This window comes from Pinus tabuliformis, chromosome 1_2 (assembly GCF_031772625.1).
Source record: "Pinus tabuliformis cultivar Carrire ecotype Pingquan chromosome 1_2, CPIR1, whole genome shotgun sequence".
NCBI classification, from domain to species: Eukaryota; Viridiplantae; Streptophyta; class Pinopsida; order Pinales; family Pinaceae; genus Pinus; species Pinus tabuliformis.
In genome coordinates, this window is record NC_142298.1 from 648,436,081 (window position 1) to 648,461,473 (window position 25,393).

Here is a 25,393-nt window from a genome sequence, read left to right on the forward strand (position 1 = left end):
TTGGAAGCGACGGTGCTGTATGCACAAGTACTAGCTCTTGCCGCAACTGTCACTTGGTCAGCTGGCACAAGTCTGCTAGGGGCTTAAGCCAACTTCTATGAGCTCTTAGAAGAAGATTTTTAACTGATGGATGGAAGCTAACTTAAAGGAAGCTGATCTACTTGCAGAAAGAAACTGAAAGCCAAAAAGTAACATAAACCCTAGCAAACCCTAATTCTACCAGCTAGTCCTACTGATGTAAAGGAGAGAATGCAAACTATTTAAAGAGATGCCATTACTTCTGTGAAGGTAAAATGCACATGTCTAGGCTACCTCTATCTGAAGGAAACATCTTTTTGTATTTTTGAATAAGTTATCAGAATTATCATGCATGTGTTTTAACTAGTTTTTTTCTGTGCAGGGGTGGATCAAGGAAGAGAAATGCTTGGAAAAGGTTGGGAAGGTTCAGAGAGGGTTTAAGGAGTACCTAACACTCTTCCGGAGAGTTTCACAAAGTTTGGCTATCCAACAACCTCATTTGTGAGCTTCTACAGGAAGTCTGCAGGGGTTCTACAGGATGTTCAGAAATTTCTACAGGATGTTTTAAAATTGGATTTTGGAGGATGGGTGAGTGAGGTAAGGTGCATGAATGGATAGGGAGGTAGGGTAGGGGCCTGAAATGACCCAGGGACTGATGGATGGAGTGGTGAGAGGGTGTGGAAAGCTGGCTTGGCTTAAAGAAGGCTAAGACAATGGAGGAGCAAGAAGGTAGGGTTATGTGAGCAGAAGAACAGTTGTGAGACGAGGAACCTAACTAGGAGATGGAGCAGCTAGCTTGGACGAAGCTTAGGTGGATGCGGGAGAGGTGGAGATGCCCTGCACAGTGTACACTTCACAGAATCAACTAGGTCCTGCACACAATCGAAATCTTAGCTAATCTAATCTAACTGTCAATGAAACAAATGAACAACAGCTTTATTCATAAAGAGAACCATGTACAGCACTTAAGCAAAGAAACATTTCAAAAGCCTGAACGCATAACCAACTTCTACAAATGAAAACATTACACCAAAGATTGCATGGTCAAGCAAACTAGTGTTTTTGTTGGGCAGCACTGCTTCTGCAATTCCAGCCCCTAATCCAATAAGGGAGAGGTGAAATTGAGAGTGTGTCAACCCTTTTTCTTGGAGCTTTATCTGTTATTACCCTACCAATCTAATCTACACATCTGAAGCAATTCTATTTATCAACAGTGACCTATTTAACCAACACAACTAAATCTTGCTCAATAGAACCACGTTTCAAATGCAAAAAAAAGGAAAATCACAATGCGTAAAGAAAAGATAACAGTACAAAGAAGGAGGCCCTAGGCTCTCAGGTTGGGCCCAACCCCGAGAGCTATGGCTCCTATAGAAAACTCAGAGCTGATATCAAATCTGACTGCTTCTCATTATCAAAAAATAATCATAAGTCAAGAGTTATGCCAACAATGGCTACAAGAGAACAAAAGGGAGCTAGCAGCACTGTAGTGCAAAGTATGCAAGAGTTTCCAAAAAGTCCCTCACGAAGGCTGAGGCCTTAACATTTATACACCACGAGGCCCTAGCTAGCCTCCTAAATCTATGGGACTTGGCTGCCCAAACTGTGAGTGAACAGCTCCTTCCAAAAATCTGTTTGGCTGCCTTCTAGATCCGGTTTTGGTGGCCTTTGGAGCTCGGAGTTGGGGGTGAAGATCCCGAGGGAGGCTATTTAATGCCATAGACAACCCCCCTACGAATCCTCAACCCAAGCTTGGCTATCTCCTAGCCCATGACTGCTTGGTTTTTCTCCAACATGTGTCAAAAAACCTGAAATGAGCACGTGTTAGCCACCTAGGAAGAGTGACTACCCTTATTCGTACAAATGACATAAACATACTAAAAAATAATGCATAAGTTATGAAAAATGAAGGATTGAACAAGGATAATTAGGCCAAATGAGCCCAAAATGTTACCAAATTTGGGGCTCATCATCACCCCCCTGCTAAAATGATTGCTCATCCCTGAGCAACTAGTCCAGCTCCTCGTCTTTCATTGCTTTAATCACCACTCTCACATCCCAGGCTTCTGAAGTAGTATCCTCCTCACTGTCATGGAACCCGGCCTTCCTTTCCACCTCTTCCCACTGCTTATGCTCTTCTTTTTCTGTGCTTCCTTCTACCAATCCCAAAAGCAAAGGTGGGCTTAGCTTGAGGCCGATCCAGCTGGCCTGGAGGTTCTGCATGGACTTCTTGTTGAGAGGCACCCGTGCCAGGGCCTCCCTCATTCTAGTTGGAGTGTGATATTCCCTGATTTTGAGGCTGTGGGACAATGTGTTCCACCTACGGGTGCAAGCATGAACACAATTGTCCCCTAATAATCGCTCCATATCCTCGAAGTGTGCTATAGCCTGAGCCTGCTGATCCATGTATTTTAATAAAGCCTGAGAGTTGGTTGCTAGGTGCTGGTGGGCTGATATCAATGCGGTGGGGTCCCCTGGCTCTACTCTAATCAGCAGTGGTTCATGTAACTTTCAGTTCATAACATCTTTGACCTCTGCCGCTCTCTTTTCTTCGTGGTTTAACCATGAGGTTAGTGCCATCAGCTGCATATCTCCCACGACTGTGTTGGGGTCCCATGAAGTTACATTTGGAAGGGCCAAATTATGGAGGTAGAACTCTGATAGCTTGGCCTTGTCCTCTGTTGAGCTGCTGTTGCATAAATCTGTGAACTGCTGGGGGTTTTGGATTTGGGAGATACCCCTCTGTGCCAATGCATTAATTTGGAATTGCAGCCACTGGTCCCGTACGTATAGGACATAAGATTTGGTCGCCTGCCTACATTGCAGAGCATCCATAGCCCAACTGGCCATGCAAGCCAGTTGTGCCTCCTTTTCTTGCACCTGCTGTTTGAGAGCTTGTATCTCTATGTTTGCTTGCAATTCTCTTTCTTGTAGTTGCTGGTTTAGTTCCTCAAGATCAGCTTGCATTCCTTCTTTGCCTTGAGGTTCTGCTGTGGTGTCCTCTGATGCTGTGCCCCTTTCTTTCCTCTGTCCTTGTAGCTGCAGTTTGAGCTTCTCATTCTCTTCCTGTAGAAATACTCGCTGGCAGTTTCCCACATGTTTTGCCATAGACAATTCTCTTCTTGCATCCTTGAATTGTTCCTCCAAGGGGCCTATATCTGCTACTCCTTTAGACTTAGCTATTCTCATCCATGTGTGGGTCCTCACTCTTTCTTCCTCCAGTGCAAAGAAAAGTGGCACTATGAATTTCTGTGGAATGATTTTCCTGGCCTCCAAAAAGTTATAATAAGAGCTCAAGCTGGGCTGGGGGCTAGGTTCCATAATGTGCTCTACCTCTTCTTCCCTTTGTGGTGATTTGATTGCCTCCCCCTCCATTCTTTCGGTCTCCTTGAGCCTGGCCAATGTTTCCTGTAGAACGGCTTCAACATCCTGTAGAGGGGTTTTTGAAGCTAACCTTTCCATTCTCTCCCTCCAGGTAGTTGTCTTCAGGCTCCCTCGCTCATAAGTGACTGATACTTTGGAGGGGGACTTCTCCTTTGGCGAGGTAGGGGTGTCTTCAATAGTAATTAGGTCTTTGGATGGAGGTTGGGGCTTGCCGCTTTTAATTCTTACACTCCTCCTTGCTTTGAAATACAGAGGAGTCTCCCTCTTTCGTTTTTCCTTTGGCTTGGGAGAGGTACTTAGGGTGGCCAGCACAACTGCTGCTTCCCTAGCAAGAATTTCGGCTGTTTTCTCCTTCTGTTTTCCTTTTTCAGGACTTCCTGTAGAAAGCCCTGTAGTGGCTGATTTCTGGCTTCCTGTAGAAGCCGTTTTTAACCTTCCTGTAGAAACATACGGCACCGTTTTAGCCTGTTTGGCTGAGGGTGCTTTTTCTTTTAACTTCGCTGAGGCTGCCTTAGAGGTGCCCTCACTGACGTGGACTTTTTCAGTCCTTTCCACCTTGCTCTGTAGTCTTTTCTCCCTAGGTGTTGGTGTGGTTCTGTCACCCTCTGTTTTGGCAGCTTGGTTTTTCTTTTGTTTTCCCTTCTGTTCTTTCTTTGGTGTTTTGCCCGGGGTTTCTTGGCCTTTACCTTTCTTCTCTGCTTGAGTGTGTTCCTTCTCCTCGCTGCTGGAGGAGGTGAGCTCCTTAGCCAAAATTTGGATGTCATCATCCTTAGTCAAATTTCGAAAAGTTTCCCAGGAGAGAGGGATGGTGTACATGTGGAGTGCATCTTCCACGAGGAGCTTGATGAGCCCATGATGGGCTATCTGGTCTGGCGTTCCCTCTCTCAGTTTGGTGGCACACTCAGTCATGGATTGCAGGAGGAAGTAGGGAATGCTCAACTTTTTCTCTGAGGGTATGTCCATTTGGTGCCTGAGTTCTGTGAGCAACCGGAAATGATAGCCATACACGATGCTAAATCACCCTTCACACGTAATATACTTCATAATCTGGAGGCTGACCTCACTCCAGAATGACTGTAGGCTGGTTCTTCGAACTCCATTCTTGTCTTCTGAGAATTGTTCCTCTGGCAAGAAGAACTCCTTCTTAGCTTTCTGACCCAGTTTTCTTTCCTCCTTATCCCAGGGTACCCCCATCGGTAGATCAGTTACTCTGCTAATGAACTGTGGCATGAGTCTGAGGGTCAATCCTCTGAAGTTGACAACGACCAATGTCTTTGACTTTGGCTTCAAGGATCGTAGGAATTCTTCTGCAACCTTGTCATCTTGACCTTGAAGCTTGTCACAGAATGACATCCATTGCGCACGGGAAAACAAGTCCACCACCTCAGGGATTTCCCGTAACTTCTTTGAGTCTGTAGGCTCTTTTCTAATGAACCCTCCCGGCATGGTAAAAACTTGCTTTGTTGTCCTGAGCTTGCCTGCTCATATACATAAGTGGATCTTCGAGATTTTCTTAGACAGAGCGCAGAGCTATGTCTCTGTTATGCACACAGGTTCATAAAATTCACGACTTTCTACGAATGAGCCTTAACAGTGGCTCAATTATAAATTAAACCCTGGAGAAAATCCCGCATACATACTACGACGACAATTCTCATGTAGCGATAAGAAAACGCTTGTAAATTCATGCACAAACTTTAATTCACGGTTTCCTACCCCTTCAACACGTCGAATTCACCACCTTTCGAACCAATTGCATGGGAGAACTATGTTCAGGCTTACCTCATTCCAGAATTGCCACCTTCGACGTGAACAGTCCAAATTCCTCCGTAATGTTGGGCTTCCTGTAGAAGTCGTGCACGGATTCTGGGGAGCGCTTCAGTGGTTCTGGACCTTCTGTGCAGCAACAGGACGTTGGAACAGGCCGAGAACTCGGGTTAACAGCCTTCAGAGAATTTAGGATGCGTACTCGGCTGCAAAACGGTTGAGAATAAATGATTGCAGTGCGCCATGAGTAATTCAGCCGGCTGATTTGAATTTCTACGGAATTCGTGGTGCGGGGGTGAGCTGTCCCCGTCGGCCGATGTCACCACTATCATTCCGCTGCATGTATGCCTAACCGCCGAATCCTTCCTCGTATATCTACCGCCGCCATTCCTGTTAGATCGCTGCTTCTCTCCGACTGGACGCTTCCCACGTGTCCACTTCGTGTCTTGTCGACATAACCAAAGCCTTTCGGATCCAACGAGGCCGTCGGACTAGTTGTGGTGGCCAGTTGAATGGCTACCCGACTTGTTCAATCCGTTCGTTTCCATAGTTACACACATTTTAGTGTATAGCTTATGTAATTTGACGAAATAGGGTGAGGCACTTACCTGTGCGGCCGTGGACGTGATTTTTCTCAGGCTTCAGGACGAGGGATGATGGATCCACTTGCTACTGCTTTGTGCACAGGCACGGGAGCTCCTCTTCATGGACGGCTGTTAGTTGCGAGACCGGTTTCCTGGCTGTGAATGTTGCATGTGCCGGCTTCATGAGTTGCAGATTTCTTCATGGTGTGTGCTCTAGCCGGATCAACTGCTACAGGATTCCTGTAGGACATCCTGTAGCCGTTTCTCCTCCTGGGGTGCATGCCGAAATAATGGAGTCACGTTCACAGGTGCAGGGTCCTTAGATTGCCTTGACAGGTAAAGCGTTGAGCCTCTACATGCTTTATTTCCCACTTAATTTTTTTTTTTTTTTTTTTTTTTTTTTTTTTCTGAGAAACCATCGTTCTGGTATGACTGTGCAGGTATTTCAATCATGTGGCAGCACTGGTGGTGAAAGGAGGCGACAGCAGTGGGGGATGGAGAAGAAAAAGTGGTTACATGCCTCCTCATCGGACTTCGAGCTTCAAATTCTTCTTCATAGTTGGTCATGGCCCGTCCAAAGGTTCTACAGGATGTTTCCTGTAGAAATACAGAACTTCCTGTAGAAAGTCCTATAGCTTCCTGTAGAAGGCTAAACTATGACCAGATTGCGCCCAAACCTTGGAAGAGATGAGTGTTTATGGAGGGAGTGCTTGTGAGGTCATCTGGTAGCATGGTAGGGACCCTTGTCCTTGAGTTGAGAAGCCTCCTTTTTGCATGGAATACCTGCAACCTGCATCAATTTCCAAAGATTAAGCCCGTTTTTCTGTTTCTGCCTCCTTTTTTCTTTCTTTTTTTTTTTTTTTTTAAGAGACAGCAGGGGTACCTCAATGAGGTTTTCACCCCTACTATCTGCCTTGGGCACCTCAGAGAGATTTTCACCCAAGGGTCTTTTTATTCCAATTCTTTTTCAGAGAGACAACAGGGGCGCCTCAATGAGGTTTTCACCCCTACCATCTGCCTTGGGTGCCTCAGAAAGGTTTTCACCCAATGATCTTTTTTATTATATATATATATTTTTATGATGCTCAGGGTATGCCCAAAACAGAGGCATAACCCTTCTCTATGACAAGCACTGATTTTTCCATAGTTTTGATGAACTCTTGCCTCGAAAGAGGTTTCCTGTAGATCTTTAGTCGATGCCCATTGACGAGCATGGGGATGGCTTCCTCATCAATGGTCCGAATAAGAACAGAACCATTATCATTACACTTCTCCACTGCATATGGTCCTAGCCATCTTGTCCTCAGCTTCCCCTTGAAATCCTTATGTCTGGAATCATATAGCAGCGCCCAATCTCTCGGCTGGAATTGTTTGTCATTGAGGTGTCGGTCATGCCATATCTTCCTCTGAAGTTGAACCACTTCTGAGTGGAGAAGGGCCTGCATTCGGTGTTCATCTAGCCCATTCAGCTGCAATAACCTTTCTTGTTGGGCATGGCTGAGATCTAGGTCCAGCTGAACTGCCATCCTCAATGTGTTGTACTCGAACTCAATTGACAACAAAGCTCTCCTCCAATAGACCAGCTCATAAGGTGTGAAGCCGGTTGTGGTCTTCCAAGTGGTGTTGTAAGCCCAAGTGGCCTCAACCAAGCGATCTGCCCAATCCTTTCTGCTGCTGCTCACCACCTTAGTCAAAATCCCTTCTAATGCTCTAATGGTGACTTCCACCTGCCCATTTGCTTGAGGATGATAGGGGGTGGAAGTCCTATGCTTGATCTTGTGATGGGCGAGCAAGTCTTCAATTAAGTTGGAGGTGAACTGGCTTCCTTGATCGGTGACTAACTCTCTTGGGTAGCCAAATTTGTAGAAGATGTTTTCTCTTAAAAACTCAGCCACCCTTTCTTCTATCGCTGCTTTGATTGCCTTGGTTTCCGCCCACTTTGTCAGATAGTCTGTGCACACAATAATGTAAGACCTTTGCCTTGAAGGATGATTGGTAGGACCCACAAAATCCATACCCCACTTCTCAAATGGTTCAAGAGTCACTTGAGGTTGGAGAGGCATTTCGTCCCTTGGAGTCGGCTTCCCCATCCTTTGGCATCGGTCATATTGGCTGATATATCTTTTGACATCCTGATGAAGCGTGGGCCAATAGTAGCCTGCCTGTAGAATTTTGAAGGCAGTCCTCTTGGCTGCAAAATGTCCTCCACAAGGCCCATCATGACAGGTTAGGAGGATGTCAAAGACTTCCTCCTCCCTTACACAATGCCTTAAGATCTGATCGGGGCCAAGTTTGAACAGGTTGCCCCCGATCCAAGTGAATGAGGCACTTTTCCTCACAATTCTGCTTTTCTCTTTTGAGGATAGATACGGAGGGAACTGTGCTGAGACCAGATAGTTTGCTATATCAGAAAACCATGGAGAGGACACTGAGATAGCAAACAGATGTTCATCTGGCATCTGGTCATCCACTGTTTCATCTTCACCTGTAGGTAAATCCAATATAGACAAGAAGTCAGCAACAACATTTTCTTTACCAGGTTTATCAACGATAGTCAAATCAAATTGCTGCAACAAAAGTAACCATCTAATAATACGGGAATTCACATCTAGTTTATTCATTAAATATCTAATTGCAGCATGATCAATATGTACAAATGTTTGATAGCCAGTGATGTAGTGTCAGAACTTGTTCAGGGCATGGACCACGGCCAAGAACTCTTTCTCAGTTACAGTATAATTCATTTCTGCCTTGGATAAGTTTTTGCTGACAAAGTATATGGCATATGGGAGTTTTTGTTCAACCTGTCCTAAGGCTGCCCCTATGGCTTTGTTCGAGGCATCAGTGTGGATGTGGAAAGGTAGGGCCCAGTTTGGACCTCTCAATATCGGGGCGGACACCAACTTATCCTTTAATTCATTCAGAGCCCTTTGACAGTCGTCCGTCCATTTGAACTCAACATCTTTTGCTAAGAGGCCAAATAGTGGCGAGGCTAGCTTACTGAAGTCTTTAATGAATCTTCTATAATATCCTGCTAAGCCTAAGAAACTCTGAACATCTCTTACCTTCTGAGGAGGTGGAACCTTTTTGATGAGAGCAATTTTATTAGGATCCACCTGCAATCCTTGGCGAGAAATGGTATGTCCTAGCACGGTCCCTTCAGTCATCAGGAATTCACATTTTTCAGGACTAAGGGACAGGTTCATCTCAATGCACTTGGTTAGAACTTTTCCCAGATTGGACAATGCTTCCTGGAAGTTGGACCCATAAGGAGTGAAGTCATCCATATAGATTTCCACCGAATCATGGACCAGCTCAGAAAAGATGCTCAATACTGCTCTTTGGAAAGTGGTAGGAGCGTTGCATAGCCCAAAGGGAAGGACTCGGTAAGCAAAGGTACCCCAAGGACAAGTGAAGGTGGTCTTATCTTGGTCTTCCGGGCTGATTTGGATCTGGTTATACCCACTGAACCCATCTAGGAAAGAGAAAAACTTCTTTCCCGCCAGTCCATCCAACACTTGATCTATGAAAGGCAGAGGGAAGTGGTCTTTCTTGGTGGCTTTTTTTAGTTCTCGGTAGTCCACACAGATTCTCCACTTTCCATTTTTCTTGGGTACCAACACCAGAGGGGACACCCACTCGCTATCCGAGATAGGGTAGATGAATCCTGCATCCAACAATTTTTGCAATTCTTCTTTAACAATGTCTTTAAGGGCTGGATTCATTCTCCTCTGAGGTTGCCTGACCAGTTTACAATCTTCTTTAATGTAGATGTGATGGGTATAGACCGAAGGATGGACTCCTTTCATCTCCTTATAGCTCCAAGCAAAAGCATCTAGATGACTGGCCAGCAGACTATACAGCTCCTTTTCCTGGGAAGGAGATAGGGAGGAGCTGATCTTTAACGTTCTCTCGGGGCCAAACTCCACATTTTTAACTCTGGGAGAGATCGGATCAGTCACACAAAGGTCCACTAAGGTGCTGGCTTGAGTATCCTCCACCAATTTCTCTAAGGACAATGCACTGGGAGGAAGATTCTGAATCAAGGTCTCAATCAAATCATCCTCGGTTTGAGGACCTCCCCTGGTGGTTTCTAAGGTGCACAAGGGTGCAGAGTACACCTCATCCTCTTCTCCTTATTCCAACCAAAGTGGTAAGTCATGCTCTAATAGAGGTTGGGCAGGAGGGTATAGGACTAGCTGCTTGGACATAGGACCATTTTTGATGGTCATGTTTCCTGCTCGGCAGCTTATGTAAGCATCCACAGTGGCTAACCAAGGCCTTCCCAAAATAAGGGGGTATCCAGTAAGCTTTGCCTTTGGTTGAAGAACCAAGAAGTTCGCAGGATACTCCCAAGAGTCAACAGAGACCAAGACATCCTCCACAATCCCTTCGGGAGTCACGATGGAGCGATCTGCCAACTGCAGGACCGTCGAGGTCTTCCTTAAGGAAACCTGAAGGTTGAGTTTGAGCATGGTATCCCTGGTCATCACATTAATGGCAGCCCCTAAATCAATCAAAGTGTGGGGTATGATGGTGCCATTGATGTGGACATCAACTACAGGACTCCCAGGATCCAAATACTTTGGACAGATTACTTGCCCCAACATAAGATCAGACAGTTGTCCTATGACATTGATGGTTGAGGCATCTCTTTTTCGCCTGCCTGGGTGCCTGAAACACTTTTCCTTAACCAATTTGTTGTATATCGGTACATCTATGATGGCTTGGAGAAGTGGTATTTTCACACACAATTGTTTGAGTTCTCCCAGAAGCTCATTCTCTTCTGGGTCAGGTTGTGTGGTTACTGTTAGTCTCTCAGGAAAGGGTGGAATGGACTTGGGTTCACTTTCCTGTTTATCTTCCTCGTCCTCTGGAGGAGGAGGTTGGTGATTTGGAAGAGTCTTCCCGGATCGCAAGTTGATCTCCTGGATCTCCACAGCATAGGTAGGGCATGTTGTTTCCCCGCTATATACCTGCTGGGCCTGTCGGTTGTTGGGATTCGGGTTCGGTTGAGCAGGCATTTGGGGTTGTCTTGGAGGAGCATGAGGTAATGGTTGTGGTTGAGCTGGTGGTGGAGGCAAAATGGCGGGAGGAGTGTTGTACTGGGGCCTCCACCCCGGTTGAGGTGCATTCCACTGAGGCTGTGGCTGGACATGTGAGTGAAACGAATGAGTAGTGGGCTGAGTATGGTATTGAGGTGGGTAAGACCATGGAGGAGGCACAGACCAGGAAGGATGAGCAGGGGGGCCCCAAGAAGGCATAGGAGCAGATTGGTTGGGGCTATAATAAGCTTTGGATGTCCCTTGCATCCCCTGCTGGTAAGGTCTAGGTCCATGCAGCCTCCTTTGGTTGAGGAAGTAGAGAGGTTCAGTGGGTGCCTTAGTTCCTTGGTATATGGCCTTAAATCCAGGTAAGGTTGGGCATTGGTTTGTGGGGTGGTCCTCCTCACAAACGAAACATACCTCTACCGAGTGTAATGGACACTCGTTCTTAGGGTGCTTCCTTGTACACCTAGGACAGAAGATGGCCAAAGCCCTCTCAGCGTCCTCTTTCTTCTGCTGGATTCAGAATGTATCAAGTTGCATGGCAATGGTTTGTCTCACCTCACTTTTGAGGTCCTCCAGCTGATTAACAAACTCATGCTTGGAGAAAGTAGTACTAGCTGAAAGGGGGTTTCCCCTGCCTCTTTTCCGGGCTGCCCTAGAGTGGTTTCTAAACACAGTCTTTATATCCTCATAAGGTAGTTGGTAAATATCTCCTCCAGCTAGCATGTGAAGGGTATCTAGAAGGTCTTCAGGGACTCCTCGGAGTAGGACCAACTTGAGAGATTCAGGGTCAAGTGTGCACCTGGCTCGTTTATAGCTAAGTTGGAACCTTTCCTCATAATCTTCTAAAGACTCATCATTTCCCATGGTCATCTGAAAAATTTCTCCCTTGGCTTCCTTGGACCTACAGTAGTCCCGGTATTTGGTATTGAAAGCTTGCTGCATCTGAGCCCAAGTGGTGATACTGTTCCCAGGTAAGCCCATGAACCAGCGTAATGCTGCATCCTTGAGGGTAGAGGGAAAGAGTTTTAATTTTTTCTCATCTTCTGTATAGTCATAGGTTCGACAAAGGACAACAAACTCAAACAGGAAGGTATTAGGGTCTTCAGTTGTCAATCCATGGAAGTGAGGTAAAGCGGAGGGGCTTATGTTTTTCATTTTCATGTCTCCATTGGTCTCTCGGATGGGAAAGGCACCTTCTATTCTCTCATCTTCTCTTCTACCGTTTCGATTTTCAGCCATGGCTTCAGATGGAGTGTTCTCTAACTCTTCTTCTGTTATAGGATCTTCGTATATCTCAGGAGGCTCACCTATAGGTTCTTCTGGATCACTGTCACCAAAGAAGAGAGAAGGGTGACTCAGTGAAGTGGTGGGGGTGTTGGGTAAGAATTTGCCGGTTTTATCTCTGTTCCTACGAGGCATGAAATGGAAAGGCTTTTTTTTTTTTTTTTTTTGTTCTGGCACCTGCAAAACTGAAAATAGATTGAACTGCAACTAGTTATCTTGCTGAAATGAAAATGCGGAATTGAAATGAAAGCAGGAAAGGACTAATCTATATTGCTCAAATGAAATTGCAGAATTGAAATGCTAATTTACGCTTGCAGAATTGAAATGCTAATCTACGCTTGCAGAATTGAAATTGCAGAATTGAAATGCTAATCTATGAAAGCAGGAAATGTCTACTTTACTTTTGCGGAAATGAAATTGCAGAATGGAAATGAAATAAACTATTTAGCAGAAGGCGAGTGTAGGAAAATAGAAGAAAAGCAACAATCACCAATACTCTGACGCTTCCCCGGCAACGGCGCCAAAAAGATGGTGGGCTCCAGTATTGCAGCAATAATGCTGCAACTCCTGGGACTCCCTTCTTTACTTTTATCAACCCGGTAGTTCGTAACAAACTTGGAAGCGACGGTGCTGTATGCACAAGTACTAGCTCTTGCCGCAGCTGTCACTTGGTCAACTGGCACAAGTCCGCTAGGGGTTTAAGCCAACTTCTATGAGCTATTAGAAGAAGCTTTTTAACTGATGGATGGAAGCTAACTCAAAGGAAGCTGATCTACTTGCAGAAAGAAACTGAAAGCCAAAAAGTAACATAAACCCTAGCAAACCCTAATTCTACCTGCTAGTCCTACTGATGCAAAGGAGAGAATGCAAACTATTTAAAGAGATGCCATTACTTCTGTGAAGGTAAAATGCACATGTCTAGGCTACCTCTATCTGAAGGAAACATCTTTTTGTATTTTTGAATAAGTTATCAGAATTATCATGCATGTGTTTTAACTGGTTTTTTCTGTGCAGGGGTGGATCAAGGAATAGAAATGCTTGGAAAAGGTTGGGAAGGTTCAGAGAGGGTTTAAGGAGTACCTAACACTCTTCTGGAGAGTTTCACAAAGTTTGGCTATCCAGCAACCTCATTTGTGAGCTTCTACAGGAAGTTTGCAGGGGTTCTACAGGATGTTCAGAAATTTCTACAGGATGTTTTAAAATTAGATTTTGGAGGATGGGTGAGTGAGGTAAGGTGCATGAATGGATAGGGAGGTAGGGTAGGGGCCTGAAATGACCCAGGGACTGATGGATGGAGTGGTGAGAGGGTGTGGAAAGTTGGCTTGGCTTAAAGAAGGCTAAGACAATGAAGGAGCAAGAAGGTAGGGTTACGTGAGCAGAAGAACAGTTGTGAGACGAGGAACCTAACTAGGAGATGGAGAAGCTGGCCTGGACGAAGCTTAGGTGGATGAGAGAGAGGTGGAGATGCCCTGCACGGTGTACACTTAACAGAATCAACTAGGTCCTGCACATAATCGAAATCTTAGCTAATCTAATCTAACTGTCAATGAAACGAATGAGCAACAGCTTTATTCATAAAGAGAACCATGTACAACACTTAAGCAAAGAAACATTTCAAAAGCCTGAACGCATAACCAACTTCTACAAATGAAAACATTACACCAAAGATTGCATGGTCAAGCAAACTAGTGTTTTTGTTGGGCAGCACTGCTTCTGCAATTCCAGCCCCTGATCCAATAAGGGAGAGGTGAAACTGAGAGTGTTGTCAACCCTTTTTCTTGGAGCTTTATCTGTTATTACCCTACCAATCTACTCTACACATCTGAAGCAATTCTATTTATCAACGGTGACCTATTTAACCAACACAACTAAATCTTGCTCAACAAAACCACGTTTCAAAAAAAGGAAAATCACAATGCATAAAGAAAAGATAACAGTACAAAGAAGGAGGCCCTAGGCTCTCAGGTTGGGCCCAACCCCGAGAGCTATGGCTCCTATAGAAAACTCAGAGCTGATATCAAATCTGACTACTTCTCATTATCAAAAAATAATCACAAGTCAAGAGTTATGCCAACAATGGCTACAAGAGAACAAAATGGAGCTAGCAGCACTGTAGTGCAAAGTATGCAAGAGTTTCCAAAAAGTCCCTCAAGAAGGCTGAGGCCTTAACATTTATACACCACGAGGCCCTAGCTGGCCTCCTAAATCTATGGGACTTGGCTGCCCAAACTGTGAGTGAACAACTCCTTCCAAAAATCTGTTTGGATGCCTTCTAGATCCGGTTTTGGTGGCCTTTGGAGCTCGGAGTTGGGGGTGAAGATCCCGAGGGAGGCTATTTAATGCCATAAACAACCCCCCTACGAATCCTCAACCCAAGCTTGGCTGTCTCCTAGCCCATTACTGCTTGATTTTGCTCCAACATGTGTCAAAAAACCTGAAATGAGCACGTGTTAGCCACCTAGGAAGAGTGACTACCCTTATTCGTACAAATGACAGAAACATACTAAAAAATAATGCATAAGTTATGAAAATGAAGGATTGAACAAGGATAATTAGGCCAAATGAGCCCAAAATGTTACCAAATTTGGGGCTCATCAATATCTGTAAAAAGTCTTTATATTTTCCAATGGCTTCGACCATTGCATAAAATTTCGTAGGCAAGGATCTAAGAACATTCTCTACCACTTTCGAATATGAAAGCTCTTCACAATTCCTCTTTAGTTGATTGTCAATGTTTATGACTTGGGTCATGTACTGGTCCATGGATTTTGACTCTTTCATCTTCAAATTCTCAAAATTGATCCTTAGTGTCTGTAACGTAAGACATCCCACATTGTCTTGGTGAACTTTCATTTTGATATCTTGAGAAATATAATCCCATCCACGTCGTTTTGAATGGAAAGAAGTGATTTTGCATTCTTCTTCTATTAACTCTGAGTTGATCCTTCTATGCATCCATCAAAGCTTGTGGTTGCCTCATTATTTGACTTTGTATAGCCATAAACTAAAAGATCCCACACATCCTCAAAATGTAACAAAGTATACATCTTAATAGCCCAAAATTCATAATTATTTCCTATTAAAATTGGAATCAATAACTAAAAACGACTCACTTAAAGCCATATCTATTTTCCCTTTAATCTCCAAAAGACCTTTGCTTAATATAAACAAATTCCTTTTTTTCACTAAAATATTTTCTAAATAATAATAAACATAAAATCTCATCATCGTCATATATATAAAGAAATAACCTTAAAAAATACAATTAGCAGAAGGCTTCCTATTTCAACCTCAAGGTGGAAAGAGGTTTGTTGACTTTTGAACTGATGGCCATGATTTTTCGTTAGAGAATATGCTTCATCTTAACATCTCATCTACAGTTGAGATTTGAGGAGTGAAAAGGGTTACAAATTTTATGTCATTTCCCTTCTCGCCAATTTGCCGATCATTTCTCTTCCTATACTTCTCCACTATGAGAACACTGAATGATCATTCCTCTTCTTGTACTTCTCATGACGAGAAGGCTGAATATGGTAGCATTGATGTTCTTCTTGGTATCCAAGCTCTGCCTACTTGTGAGGCATCCATCCGCATCCATGCCCACGACCGTAAGCTACACAAACATCAACGCGGTTCTGTCACCATGTACCAAATACGTCACAGGGACTAACGACATGATCACCTCAGCTTGCTGCAATGGCTTCATGTTAACCATTATGAGAAACGCAACGATCTACCTTTTCCAGTTCCTAGTACTCAAAATATGCTGGGTTTTTCCGTCAATGAAACACAGGTTCTCGCCCTTCCTGTGATGTGTAATGATACCACTGCATCTTTTATAACCCACTGCTCAAGTACCCACAAAACCCAATCTCATTATTTTAAATCGAGCTCTAATTAATTCAATTCCCAAAATTTAATTTAATTTCACATCAATGTTTGTAGCGATCGACATCCCTCTCATGCCAACGTCAGGCTTGCCTGTTATTCCCATGTCTCCGGGCATGTTTTCCACTGCTTTCTTCTTTTAATTATTTTTACACCGATAGGCATTTCTTTTGAGTCAGTACACTTCTATTTTTTCTCTACACTTATCCTCTCCCCCTGACATCTGACACATATTTTTATAGGCCCACCCTTCTCTCTCCGCTTCACATCTGGTTCCTCTTTGTCCTTGCTCAGGGTCTCTGCAAAACTGGTGATACACCTCCATACTGTGATGATTTTTTTGGTGCATGACCAACAAAACCTACTTCCATGACACACATTAAACATACTTGATGTGTCAAGTCAAATTTCATTAGCAATCTTCTTTATGTATTATCCTTCCCTGTTTCTTAGTTCCCTGTGCTATGTAGTATCCCTCTTACCAAGTTTTTTTTTCTAGTTTGAATTGTTGTTGCCTCTGTTCGATGTGCACTGTGAGTGACCTTGGTCACAAAGCAATTTTCAGTCGACTTCTCTAAATTCAAGCTATTTCTCTCCTGCTTTGAAGAGTTGGAGATTCTCTAGATTTGGTGGTTTTGCGAGGCAGATGAGTCCAATATCGAATTGCAGGTCAGTCATTCAACTAAGCTTTGTGGATCTTTCAGTTTGTTCTTGTGGGGGATTTCTTGGATAATTAATTCCACAAGTATATATTATAAATTTATCAGAGGTGGAATTTATTTTTTCCTGCAATCTTCATATATAACTCGCATGTTTCCATTAAAATTCACCACAATAACATGCATTACAAGAATATTATAGCAAGAATATTCTTGTGAATCACAGTGCGAATCCCACCCAGACATCACATTTCCATTGATAAAAACCCTTGTTCCAATAGACAAAAATCTCACCCACAAAATGAAGAAATAAATACAATAGGGCTTTGAGATCAAATTTAGTAAATAGGAGCAAAGCCGGACACGCTCCAACAATGGAGGAGTAGACAACCCCAAAGTAATATTGAGATAGGCATCCAATTCGGCATCCAACTCCAATTATGGAGGAACTCCCTTTGCACCCGCTGTTTTTACCATTACCTTTCTGTTTCTCCTCCTTCCTCTAGCTCTCTCAAGATTAAGCTACTAAATCCACCTCTTCCTCCCAAATTGACCACCCTCCCACCACCAACAAATAGAATGTATGTAATATTTTAAAAAATCCAGAGACCGTCAGGTTCCTTTGGGGTTTTTAGGACACTCGTGCGCCCACACCATACAAATCTTAGGTGCCCAAATTTTTTGGTTGCTCAGATAAGTGATCTTGAATTTTGCTTTTTTAGGGTTTTGGGCTCGAGAGCTCTTTGAATAAATTCATAGCTCTTTAATATTGTGCAACTGTTCAAATTTCAGAGTCTCAATTATGGATTATGGTTGGAAAATTTAGTTTCAACAAGTTGACCTGGTTGGATACCCAAATCAATGCAGTGGATCCCAAACTCAGTGTATCTGTCATATGGCTTGTTTGACAAGATCATTGTTGTTACTCATCACCTCTTAATAGGATGTTTGCCACATGGTTTTTCATATATTTAGACTTTTTATTCTCAATATTGCTGAGATAAATAATAAAAACAAATTCTAATGGCATATAGAGTAGTGCTAGCTTCACATAAGTGATTATTACCTCTGTACTTAAACCTTTTATCAATATAGGCTTTTGTTTTGGCTACTATTCCGGTTCAATTTATTTTATTCAATTTTTTTGGGAGCTTTTTATGCCATAAACTGCTAAAATTTTCACAGTTTAAATTGTTATTCATCGTATATTTTTGGAATCCAAATGATGTCATTTCATATATTTTGCATACCGAGTTGTATCCAGAATTTTATTTTTATTTGAATCTTGTTACAATATTTGATTATACCTGGACTAATTTAACATATAATTTTGTTTTCTATTTAGAAAAAGCTTTGTTTTTGCTGGGCATTTGAGTTTCCAATTGGATTCCCATCACTATATTGGTGGCTGATCCATGCCTTCCAATGCCAAAGCTTTGTAACAAGGATTTGGTTTGTACATTCCTAAAGGGTGCAGGGACCATAGGAGTTCATCCTCTTCATCTCTGAGGATGGTGCTGATTTCCTGAGACTATCCATGTAAGATTTCCACGCCTCAACATAAGCTTTACTAAATGTATTTCCACAAGAGCCATTGTATTTCAACACTGTTCCCCACAACTTAAAATCTCAAGTACTAATGGAAATAGATCATCATCCAACAGTCAAAACATTTTTGTTCACATGCTCCTGCTACCCTATTTCCTCTCCTGCACCGTGACTTTTTACCAATAACTAGGTTGCATCTGAAATTATTTCAAACCTTATTATTTTCTCCCATAAAGTATTGACTATAGCCTATGACTAATGCTGTACATAATTTCAAAGAAAATGAATAAGTAGAGATGCCATGCCTTTGGAGTTTCAAAAGTCAGCATATACATTATTGCACGATCAAAATATAGAAGAAAAATATATATGAATCTGAATGAGCAGGTTTTCAGAGTTGAAAATCATGTTGTTGACAAAGTCTTCCAGAAGAATTTTGTTAATAACTTTTCAATTGTGTAAACCTGCTCATTCAGAATCATAGATTGTTTTCTAGATTTTGATTCAAGAATATATGTGGTAAATTTTGAAACTAACTTTTGTCATCTATATTAAATTTGTAACGCTACATAGAAACTCAGAGGATATAACATAGTTCAATGAATTCACATTTTGGGGATTCACCTATACCAAGACATTCTTATAAACTCAAAACAAATTTCACTGATGTAATTTTCATTGCACTAGAAAATTTCTAGCAGAGATAATGTATATAAAAGTTTGGAAAATAAGATGCATTTGAAGAGGAATTCTAATGGAATGATAAATACACAAAGTTTAAAAAATAAAGCGAATTAAATAATAAACTTTGCCAAAGCTATGAAAATGTAATGTATCAGTCCTGAGTAGGTTTGAACAGTCAGTTTCATAGCCCCCATTTTTCTCTATAAGAAATATGTTTTCAGTCCTGGTAGAGGTGGTAGTTTACAGAGAAACCCTAGTTTTTTGGCTTGAAACTTTAGCACCACCCCTCGCGGTGATTATTTATAAATTAAAATAAATTCCCCAGCAAAATAAAAATAGTAAATCTTACGGACTTAATGGCAACTATAAAACAATTTCTAAGACTTTTTCCTGTTATATATTAGTCTAAAAGAAACAACTAGATTGAAAGACCAATAAATTATGAGATTGCAACATCTGAAGTATTCATGTAATACACCTTGTATATGCTTACAAAAAATTGGTGATTGATAACAATAACTAATTAAGAGGATATGTATAGGAAAAGAATCATGATCTGGTGCTTCCTCACGTTGATTGATTATTGATATATGAGTGCTTCACCTGCAAGTTGACAATACCATAACCATTTGACCATAATCAGGTGTCCTCTACGGGAGAGCCACTTGTTGCACCATGTGTTTAATTTTTTTTTTCTCAATTTAGGTAATGTGCCACTGCTAATAAATTTTGAGGTATAGATTGGATTTAGCTCTCCCCTATTGCATCATGAGTTTAATTTTTTTCTCAAATTAGGAATTGGGCCATTGCTAATCATCTTTGAGGTATAGATTGGCTTTAAATGAAAATCGAGGCATTTAAATCCCATGGAAAAAGATGTTATAAGAAAATAGAAGATGTGATTTATGTGCTACTTCTTAGGCTATGTAAGACCCTAGCAGGCAATAGCCACGGTGAGGAACATTCTCATTGCTTTTCTCATAAAATTGGGTCTTGAGCAACCAAAATTGGCCCAATATTCTAGGTCATTTGCATATGCTGAAGAAGAAGTTGTTGAATTGGGCTCTAGGCTTGCAAAGTTGGCCATGACCACTGAAGAAATTGGATATAATCTTCCTATTTCACTCTTTCAAGTGACATCATCCTAGTCACCTTTTTATTGCTCTTGTTCTGGTTCTGATGGTGATGATGTTGGTGAGTGTGTGGCATGCTTAAGGAAATTTCATGGAGGAGAGGAAATCTGTGGCCTGCCTTATCATAATGTATTCCATAAGATTTATGTGGACAAACATATTCTGGGTTTTTGTTGCATGCCATGTCATCATGTATTCCATACGATTTATGTGGACAACCGGATTGTGGATTATTAGAATATGACATGTCGTATTTGCAAAGTATTCCTTGTTTTTCCTGTAGAATTGGAATTTTTATATAAATGAAATAGGTGAAGTCATTTACATTAACAATGTTATAGTAAAAACTATACTATATAAATCTATAAAATATTCAAAGCTTGTATATCTTAGTAATCAATGTCCAAACTGGTGGCTTTGACATAAGCAATATCCATGGTATGAATTCAACACATTCCTTTGGATTGCTATTCACTATGATCAACTATCTCTCTTTTGCACGTAGATATGGATCTTCAAGTGGTGGGCTATATACATTTCTTTGCCACAAAGCAAACCAAATGGCACCAAGGGAGCCAATTGAAAGAAAGATAGATGACCACCTAAAATTGAGTATGAGAATTGGAGACAAGGACAATCCTATCACTAAACCAAGATACATCCCACTATATACTACTAGAAATGATCAACTTCTTTCTTTAACAAGAACCCACTCAGACAATGGATTGTTCATACCAAGCATAACTTTGTCATTAATTTTATTATTTTGGTTTTTTGTAATATAAGGAGATTCTACCTCAATTTATTTAGCAAGAAAAGGTTTTCCATGTGTTACACTCTATAACAACTTAAGATGTTCTTGATAGACCTCATTCTCTAGACGAAGTAAAGGAGGATCTGTCAACTAGGTCATCAAAAACACTTCACTTGAATTCTCTATGTTTTTATTTGCTAGAGTATTCTTGTAACTATTGTTTATAATATCTTCCATCAGCCGATATGTTGTGTGCCATGTCACAATAGTGTATGGTGGAAAATAATAGCCACAAAGATATCGAAATAAGCAAGAAAACAAGAATTGTGACTAGCAGGCATACAACCAAATGATGGTTTCAGGATGGGGTAATAAATGGCTTGGTATTCTCACATCAATCTGATTTAGGAATATGATAGAGTATGAACGATTTCTCATATGGTTAAAAGGACATTTTGAACCTCCTCTTCCCTTAGATTTGGTATGCATGTCAGATTGGTTTGTTGGAAAATTTCCTGTAGAGTTTGTTGCTGATGTGATATTTTTTGAAAGTGAAGACCAACATATCACACAACCTACCAAATTTTCAATTGAAGGTGTTTGGTGGGAAAGGAGAAAACAATGGATGCCTAAAGTAGGAAGGTGATGTCCAGAGCTAGAGTCAAAATTTTCATATAAGCCCGATAAAGAGAATTGATTCTCCTCTTGTAAGGATTCTAAAAAACAAAACGAGACATAGTTGGTAGATGGTATAAACTTGTAGATGGTATAAACTTCACCTTTGAGGTTGGAGTGTACCCATTTCTTTGTGAAAATCCTTTTAAATATATTGATCAAGTGTTTACAACTACTTTTCTAGTATTTTTATTCTATTCCCAAAAGAAACTATGTTTTCAACTACTTTTTCGGTACTTTTGTTCTATTTTCAGGAGAAACTATCATTTGAAATGCTCGCTAGGGTGTTGTTTTCTCAACTATGGTAACAAACTTTTGTCGTATTTCATGGTCGATCGAGCTACAATATATGCATATTTTCAACTACTATTTCTCAATAATAAGAGAAGAGGTTGGTTTTCAGCTTGGATTTCGAGCTTATGTGCCCCTTCTCTTGAAGAAGGCTACTCCCCATAGTAAGAGAAGTCATGTGGATATATTTCTAATGGAAAGGAGAGCGTTGTTGTACTTTATAAGATGGATTTCTCTGAATAAATTTTTTGTAGCTTGTTGTGGATATAATGTTGGACATGGGTATCCATGTAGTGGAGAGGTTGGATCTATGCTGGAAGATAAAACTATAGCAAGAAATTGAGAAACCAGAATTGTTTGTTTTGTTTTTTTTTGTTTTTTGTTTCTTGTTTTAGTTTGTTTTTTGTTTTGTTTATTTGTTTTTGTTGTTGTCGTTGTTGTTGTTGTTTTTTTCCCCGAATGAAGGGCAAGCTAGCTATAGTTTTGTTTTAGGTCCATAAGTATGAAGAATGTATAGGACATAGTCTAGCCACTAACTTAGCACAATGATGCACTTGGCTTAGAATTCTATGTAATGTATATATGACATCATCTCCTAGAAATAAGACATGTAGCTATAGTTTTGTTTTAGGTCCATAAGTATGAAGAATGTATAAGACACAATCTAGCCACTAACTTAGCACAAGGATGCACTTGGCTTAGAATTGTCTGTAATGTATATATGGCATCATCTCGTAGAAAGAAGACCTGTAGCTATAGTTTTGTTTTAGGTCCACAAGTATGAAGAATGTACAGGACATAGTCTAGCCACTAACCTAGCACAAGGATTCACTTGGCTTAGAATTATCTGTAATGTATATATGGCATCATCTCCCAGAAAGAAGACCTGTAGCTGCAATTACTAAAATACCCAATACACAATGATTAAAGGCGACTATTACAACAAATTTAGAAGGTTGTAGGGTGTCTGCTTCAAACTTGTGGAGTGCTCCTATATTCAGAAAAAGGTGGATGGCAGATGTTAGCTCTGCTACAGGCTGCTGATGTTCAAGGAGCAGAAATAAGCTCAGACCTCGGTTCTATTCAAAGAAGGTCTGCACCGGATGTCCTCACCCTTCTCCATTTCCCCGTCCATTTCCCTCTTATCTTCTTTACATATACTTTCGGTTTAAAAAAACATATAAAATCCTTTGCTCTTGAGCCCACACACTGAGACCTAAAGCCCCATACAACCGTAACCACATGACCACGCGCATTCGTAATCCTTTCGCCTATCACATCCAACAAAACCTGCCCATTTATTTCCTCCATCGTCTGATCATCTCCGCCGCGATTGGACGACGTCCGCACTTCTTGCGCCCGCAAACTGCCCACCCGATAACCCGTGATCAAAAGTGGTTTTCGTCACATCCCGTCGACCACGCATCGCTCGATGATAGGTATCGTGCACCTTTGTACGATTACCACTTCCCCCCGATGGGGGTGCGATAAATATCGCTTACCGCCCGTCCGCTAGTCCCCACTCATTAACCTCTGCACATCTCTTTTGCCCGATAACCGTTGGATCTGTCCACCTGAGATCCAACGGCTCACGATCACTTTGCTCCCGTATCCTCCCGATACTTCCCTCCAAGCACTGTCCGCCATCCATCTGCACGATCCAACGGCCAATGTCTCTCCTCCGCCCTGCTCGTACATCCGTCATGCAGTCCACTCACCCTTATCATGCCATGCACCTGAAGGACGAAGGCGACCATCTACCTGTACCTGGTGTATTTCCTCTGCAACCACCACATTCAACAAACAGGATGGCCGAGAAGAAAAAGGACATGCCTCGAGCAGATCAACGCATTCAGCAGTTATGGAACTTCATCCATACGACACTTCACCTGCTCGAGAGGTACAACAGAGCATCCAAGAAGATCCATTTTGTTCATAAAAGCAGGCAGATTGCATCAGAAAATCTATCAGACAGTTAAAGCAGTTGGTGGTCCATTATGACCCCTCCACGCATAGAATAGCAGAACGTTTTTGTAATCAAACTCTATATATACCCAAAAAACAGATGTAATCAAGGTTGATGGTTGTTGTTTTAATGTAAGGTTCAACTTCTGGAGACTGTAACTACTTTGATACTTGCAGCATCTCGTCAGCATTTTCAGCTAATACAAGCTTCTTTTGCTGTTAATTGCTCACTTTCCACTCTTTTATGTTCTAGGCTGTGCTTGATTTGCATTTTTCTTGAACTCTTGATGTGTAGCATTAGAGGAGCTGTCATCCTACCTCAGTGTTATAATCTTGCATGTATCAGTGAATCTGTTAATCAAGTTTCTTTTCACTTAGTGGCAGAGAGCTGTCATCCTGTCTGTGCACTAGGGAATTAGATTTGCAGACCTTTCACTGGTTGCAGCTGGCCATCATAGGGTCCTGTGCATCTGCTGGTGTGGTCAGTATTCTCCATATTCACCCAATCCTTAAACTATGAGTAATTGGTGGTCTAAAGCCTTGTAGTCTGGGGGTGTTCACGCATGTCTGGAGTCAAGCAAAGTAGGAGTGGTTATCTGGCTTGAATATGCATCATTCCTTCCATTCATCCATTTCCAACATTAAGTTGAGTTTGTGATGTCCCGAGCATCTCCAAGCTACAACCTAGGAGAGTTTCTTGGGGTGATAACATCGATTGGCGCCGTTGCCGGGGAGAGGAGATTGAAGCTCAGCTTCCCTGGGAGAACGACACAGTTCCATGCTTTGATGATAGACAAAGTCTGGACACATTTCTAGTTGTAATCATCTATCTGGCGACTCTACTAGAGAAACTACCTGGTGGCGACTCCACGTTTCAGTTCTGGCTCAGTTTGTGAGGCACACCCGGAGAAATCCTCAGAAATCACCAGCTGACCAAGTGCCTAACCCTGAGAAGATTGCTAAGCAGAAGAACATTTCACAGAAAGGAGCATCAGGATCAGGTAAGCCTAAGAAAACTTATGTATCTCTGAAAGATAAGGTTATAGCTGAGGATATATAGTTTGAAGACTTAGATCCTAGCACTGTTAGGATAGAAATTCCTTCAGAGATTAATAGAGCTCCTTGTTCAGTCAGTTCCCCTTTGGATCTCAATCCAAAGAAAGCCTCCCATATAGTCCATCAATTTCTTTCATTTCTGTCATCTATTTCATTACTTCCTACCATTCAATCTGCCAATAGCCTTCCACCTATCCCAGTCATGGTAGGCCAGCAAGCTCCCACGAAGATGGAAAGAATTATAGTTGCTAGGTATGGACCCTTGGTCTTCCCTGTTCCTTTGAACCCCATGCCTGTAGGAGAATATCAGAAATATATGCCCAAATTCACTGGTACAGAGGGAGTAACAATCGAAGAACACCTTGAATCTTTTTATAACTATGCTGATAACTTAGATATCAGTGAAGATGATGTGTGGATGAGAGTTTTTGTCCAGAGCCTCGATGGAGAGGCTAGAAAGTGGTTCAGAGAATTGCCCCATGGGTCCATAATAGACATTGAGGCATTGGATGATGCATTCCTGAAGCAATGGGGAGATAGGAAAGACTTGCTCTACTACCATACAAAGTTTGGAAACCTAAAGAGGGAAAATGGGGAATCATTACCTAATTTCAATAAAATATTTAACCGTATGTATAGTAAGATACCAACT

General features: G+C 41.9%; 1 pseudogene; it reads left to right on the forward strand.

Annotated features, from left to right (window-relative positions):
* LOC149207354 (uncharacterized) overlaps positions 1 to 20,306 on the forward strand; it is a 69,301-nt pseudogene extending 48,995 nt beyond the window's left edge.
* The last annotated feature ends 5,087 nt before the right edge of the window (positions 20,307 to 25,393 follow it).